Consider the following 6,159-nt stretch of genomic DNA (forward strand, 5'->3'; position numbering starts at 1 on the left):
TGTCGAAACCATTTTTTATTTTGAAAAAAAAACAAAAATTAAGAGTCTCCACCAATCTTTTATTGAGGTGTGATTGGATCACCTAAACAATAGCTTTGGTCTACGAGTTTTAGAAAAATGGATTCGGGAGTCGGTTACGTACGAGGAAGGATTAGCACCCTCGTAACGCCCAAAATTGGTACCTAGTTAATTAATTAGTGTCTTAATGTTGAAAACTTAAAATATGATCCTTAATAAAAACTACAAAAACGTTACTTATTAAGACTCTTATCATTTCAGAGAAAGAAAATGTCACACCCAATGCGTTAGGGCACGACATTCTATTTCCTCAAAAATGGTTTAGTCCAAAATACTCTTATAATAAAAATTTAAAAGAATATTCATTTATTTAAGATTTAAGAAATCGCGGCCCAATACGTTAGGGCACAATTTCTCAAAATCCTAAACTTGGAATATTTCCTTTGTTATCATTTTTTTAAAAAATATTTGTCTCGAGAAATCAATACGTCACATCCAATACGTTAGGATACAACATATTAAATTCCCGACAACAAGCTTTTCATTTTATTTTTTTGATTAATGAGCAACTCTCAATCGTTAGATTTAACAAAGAAAATTGGAACCCAATACGTTAGGGCCCAATTTCCTTGAAAATCCTAAATACGAGTATTATCTCAATTTTGAAAATTTTTGAATAAAATGATTTTGATGCTTGAATGATATCGAACATAGCCTTTTAAGCGAATAGAATGCGATAAATGATAATATACAACATGGAGCGACAATTTGTAAATAAAACATACACTAATGAATGATAAATAATAAATGAATTGAAAGAAAATACATAAACCTATTTAAGAGAGAATTTAAAGGTAATAGATAAAATAATATGAAATCAATAATATATAGAATAAAAATAATTTATTACAAATTATATATGTATATATAAAATAGTATTGTATAAAAACATTTTCATATAAATCTTTAAGACATATAAATATGTAAAGTGAATTTCAAAATATATTACAAAATAGGGATATCAAATAAAATATACAAATCATGTTGAATTTACCTAAAATATAAAAAAGTGTGATAAATCGAAATAATAGCAATATATATTGAATTTCAAAATAATGATACATTATAATTTTTAAAAGGGTAATATATACATATAATTCAATAAACTTATAGCCATAATACATATAAAACGTAAAATAAAATGGAAATTTAAATCAAATATATTGAAATTATGAGTATATAGTTTAAATTATTTAAGAGATATATAATAGATAGACTTTATATGTATTGAATGGTTAATTTAGGGTTTAAGGTTAAGGTTTACTTGAGATTTGTTAAATGATAAAATTTTATACAATTAATTAATGTTTTATATTTAAAAAATTAATCTAAACCACTTGATATATTTAAATATTAGTTTAAATAGAATTAATAAATAAGTTAAAAAAGTAATAGATTGATATGGATATTTAGGTATAATTATTTATTTTGGAGAGGACCAAATTATAAGAAAAAATACAAAATAAAAATGAAATAAAATGATATGGATATATAGGTAATTATTTAATTTGAATAATTCTAACTTAATAATTAATTACAACCATTTTATTATTTGTTTTCTTATTAAAATATACAATATTTATTTTGAGAGTACTTGGTTTTTATTTTTATAAAAATTAATTTATAAAAACAAAATAAAAATTTTTAGCATAACAAAACGGTGTCATTTGGTTCAAAATGAAATAATTTTTAGATAAGCAATAGTGTCGTTTTTATAAAAAACGCAGCAAAAATAAATAAATTTATAAAAAATAAAATAAAAAATTTTCAGCATAGTAAAACGGAAATAAAATAATTTTTTGCGGCGTTTATTAGAAAAACGCCACAAAAGGTAATCAATAGCGGCAGAAGCGAATCGGCTTACCATTGCCCAATCAAAGTCTAGCCCAAGTTCTGCCTGAAAGTTTCTTTGTACCAAATATGTGTTAAAATTTTTCAAAACGCTACTATTTTATTACATGGATTTAAATTTTTAGTGGCATTTATGCTAAAAACGCCACAAAATCCATAATGAATTATACCGACTTGTTTGACCCTATATAACCTCAGCTTGATATTTCAACAAAAATAATTAATATTAAACCAACAAAAGAAATCCCTAGAAGCCTAAAGAAAAGGGGGAAAGATGAGGCCGATGCCGATGGAATTTGTGACGGACCCAGATGACCAAGGTTCAGCCATGGAAGTCGACGATGTTGACACACCGGAGATCTTCGGCGAAGGCGTCGTCGCTTCCGACAATTTTGATGACTTCGATATCTACTAAAAAAAAAGAAGAATCGGTACTCATCTATCCTTTTTTTCCCCTTCTTACTTTCGCTTTTTAGGGTCTGAAATTTCTTAAAACTTTGTTCAATTTAGTTGAATCTGAACTGCACTATGGATGCTTATCTGTATGCAAATCCTGTGAATCGTCACAGGTCCTCGGGTTCAACTACATAATACAAATTCCACCTCTGAACTTCATTTTTCCTTTAAAATAAAGCTTCGATTTGATCTCTTTTAGTGAGACAAATGGCTGAAAATCTTATGCATGCTTTACAATATAACAGCTATGGCGGAGGCACTGCTGCTTTGAAGGTAAAAATCTACTGTTTTGCTTTTCTTTTTCTTTTTTTGTACTGTTTATCTACATAATCTGTTGCTGAAAATCTTATGCATGATTTATTTTGCTTTTCTTTTTCTTTTTTTGTACTATTTTCTTAATATAATTTTGTACTGTTTTGCTGAGACGGAGAGGTTGATACTTTATAGTGAAGTGTTTAAATTTTTTATATGGATCTGCTTGACATAAACTTGAAAAAATAATGGGCAGGGACTTGATTTTATAACGCTGTGAATTTTTGTGCTTTTTACAGCATGTTGAAGTTCGGATCCGAACTCCAAATAAAGGTGAAATTTTGCTTAAATTGGATTGTAGACTAGTTTGTAGATTGGTTTGTAGACTCTTTTATAATTTAACCAACAAAATAATAGACTGGTTTGTAGATCTCTTAATTCAAAATGGATAGCCTTTCAATTGCTTCTGTTTTGTTTCTACTTATTGTTTTAAGCTGGAAAGGTTGGTTTTCTTTTTAAAGGAAAGTTGATTCTCCCTTAGTTCTTAGATTTCCAGAACTGTGCTGTGTTCTGTTTCTTTGTATGTGCTTGGTTTATTAACAAATCTGGTTTTTTTGGATGTTGAATTTTACTGATGAAAAATAAAGATTCCTCAAAATATTTCTTGTCATTTTCTTTTATTTTTTTTTCATACTGGGTATTCAACTTTAATAATAAAAGAATGGAATTTAGGGGTACTCAAGAGAAAATTTTAGGTTTCTTTCTTGGGAATTTTGACTCTCTTATTTTTTTCTTTTGTCATTTTGTTTTCTCATGTCTTCTCTGAAAGTTTGAATTTCTGTCTGAATTATAGTTGAAACCATTTACTTCTACATTTAAAATGGTTTCTACTTTAATAATACTGAAAAATTAATAATTTTATTAGACGATTTAAAATATGTAGTGTCGGGTTTTCTAGATTATTGATTAAGTTGTATGTTTGTCGGTAGACTGGTCAAGCTATGGCAAGTGCTCTCAATGTTGTACAAACATCTCATTCGTATGGGGATTTAATGCTTCTAATGAAAGCTGCTGAACTGCAACAAGTGTGTGCTGCTCTTGGTGGTTTTTTTACAACGTTTTTAAGTGATAAAACTTATGTTAACTTTGTGAGGAATTAGGTCTCGTAACACGTGATTCATCTGAATATCTATTTGTTTTAGTGTTAATAATTCTTTTAACATTTTAACTTATCATAGATGGTATGTTTTGATTTAGCATTCTTGTTTATCATGTAAAGAAATTGTCTGGAATTTTAATAGCAAAAATTGGAATTTTTTTTTGTTGTTGTCTATGTTTTACTTGTGAATTGTGATTGCAATGGTTTACCTTCCTTTGGTGTAAAATCTACTTAGCCAATTGGAATGTTCAATGATTTATTTAGCCCTTGTACTCAGCAATATTACTTCTAATTGTACTGCAACACATCTATATGCCCATTTCTTACCTGTAATCATGTTGCATATGCTTCGGCTTTTTAAATCGTGAATCATGATTAATGAAAATGAGATGAATAGCTGATGCCTTTCCTGATTTTCAGGTTTGACAAGGAATTGAACAAGTAAGTTGCTATTAAAGTTATTGATTTAGAAGAATCGTAAGTGGATACCTTTGTTATATTTTCCTTGATTTATTCCTCATTAAGGTGTCTTGTAGCAGGTGCTTGCTATGAGCAGCAAAGTATGAATGAATGTGATTATCAACTTTACAAATATACATAGTAAAGTTTAAAGTATGAATCGAATTGCTATAAGCAGCAAATCTAGGGATAAAACAACGTCACACCAAATTGCTATGAGCAGCAAAGAAAATTTTTTTAATTGCAGAAAACCAACTTCCCTTCTTTCCCATACTGCCAGAAAATTTAGGGACCGCACGACTTGTGGTTGATTTCGATAGGTGGTGGACTGGTGAGGAATCTGTGAATGTTCTCTTAGAAGCCGTAGGCCAAGGTAAAGTCTTCCCTTTCCAGATTCGGAACTTAATTTATTTATTTTTATTATTTTAGAATTTTTATATTTATAATTTTTTTCCTTATCCTAAAAAAATGTTTTTTTCTTGAAAATCACAAATTAATTTTATTAATTTAAGACAATCTAATAAGTTAATATTTGAATTTTTTAGACAACCATATTTTCTTTTTCTATTTCCCACACTTGGGTATGATAATGGTAGTAATGAAGTAGAGGTTCTCACACCAAAAAAGGTGAATAAAATCACAAGTTTCCCTCTCATTATCATTTCCCTAAAATGAAATCATTTTGACTTCTTTTTATGCAAGACTTTCGTGATACAATCCCATTTATCATTCATACATACCTACGTGTATATATATATTAGATTATATACATGCACGACATGAATGAAATTGATATAATAATTAAATATGGTAATACTAGAGTTATTAAAAACTATAATATTTTGAGTTTGAGTCCTATAAATATATTTTGAGAAAATATTTAGTCAGTTGCTGGTGGAGTTTTTACAGCGTTGAAATGCTATCATGTGTCCTAAAAAAATTAAAAATAAATTAAAACAAGCATGTGCCATGAACTAAATCTTTGTTTTGAGCAGGTAAGTCCATGGAACAATTTTTTATCCTTGTAGTTCATGTTTTATTTTGATTTTCTGTGATTAAACTCTAGTAGTACTCAGGGCACTAGTTGTTGGGATGTAAAATCTGTTGTCTATCTTCCTAAATATATGACAAAAGGTAGAAGTACATATTGGAGATACTCTCACATGCACATTCATTCGTTTGAAACACGATATCTAGTTATTTGTCTTTGAACTGAGTTGGATTTTTCCATGCTTATGTAGGAACACATGCCCTATGCCCTATTTTCGTTTAAGGACCGCTAAGGAAATTCTGAAACTAAAAGCTGATTGATCGGATGTGTATGCCGGCTTTCATCAACTACTTTCGAAGGCCTTACTAGGAATTGAAATGGTTTGCAAAGAGATTGCTTCTTCTGATCTGATTTTTCAATATAAATACTGGACCAAGTATGGATATTTTACTGCTGTTAGTAAAATAGGATTCTCTTCTTAGGATCTTAGTTTCTTCACTTGTATTAGACTCAACAATGGCTTGCATTGCATTGGTGTTGATTTTACCAAAATATTCGAGGTTTGTAATTTTTAATTTTTATTAATTATTTACGTTTTCTCACTTTTATTAATTTTTATTATTATTTAAGCTTCCTTTATTTGCCTTCTTTAATCATTTTCAAAGAAAATTTAATTTAAACAATATTTTTTTATTTATCCTTAAAAGTATATTTAAAGTTCAAATTTAAAAAATAAAACATAATATAATATTTATCATAAAAATAAATATTATTTGATTAAAATAAATTTTTTGCATGATATGTTTCTAGCGGCATTTTTGCGAGAAGCGTCGCTAAAGGTTTGTTCTATAGCGGCATTTGTGATAAAAAGCGCCGCTAAAGGTCATGGTCTTTAGCGGCGTTTGTGAGAAAA

The 6,159-nt window shown here is 28.4% G+C and overlaps 1 long non-coding RNA gene across 9 annotated transcripts; it reads left to right on the top strand.

Moving 5' to 3' along the window:
- The first annotated feature begins 2,068 nt into the window (after nt 1-2,068).
- LOC105790859 (uncharacterized) lies at nt 2,069-5,858 on the top strand. 9 transcript variants are annotated; one of them, XR_008198728.1, is made up of 5 exons: nt 2,106-2,360; nt 2,499-2,658; nt 2,937-2,970; nt 3,627-4,628; nt 5,497-5,858. It is a non-coding gene; the product is annotated as an uncharacterized LOC105790859 (long non-coding RNA). The 9 variants fall into 9 exon arrangements; XR_008198724.1 differs by having other exon boundaries at nt 2,079-2,360; nt 2,894-4,628; XR_008198723.1 differs by having other exon boundaries at nt 2,081-2,360; nt 2,937-4,628.
- The last annotated feature ends 301 nt before the right edge of the window (nt 5,859-6,159 follow it).

This window comes from Gossypium raimondii, chromosome 8 (genome assembly GCF_025698545.1).
Source record: "Gossypium raimondii isolate GPD5lz chromosome 8, ASM2569854v1, whole genome shotgun sequence".
Classification (NCBI taxonomy): Eukaryota; Viridiplantae; Streptophyta; class Magnoliopsida; order Malvales; family Malvaceae; genus Gossypium; species Gossypium raimondii.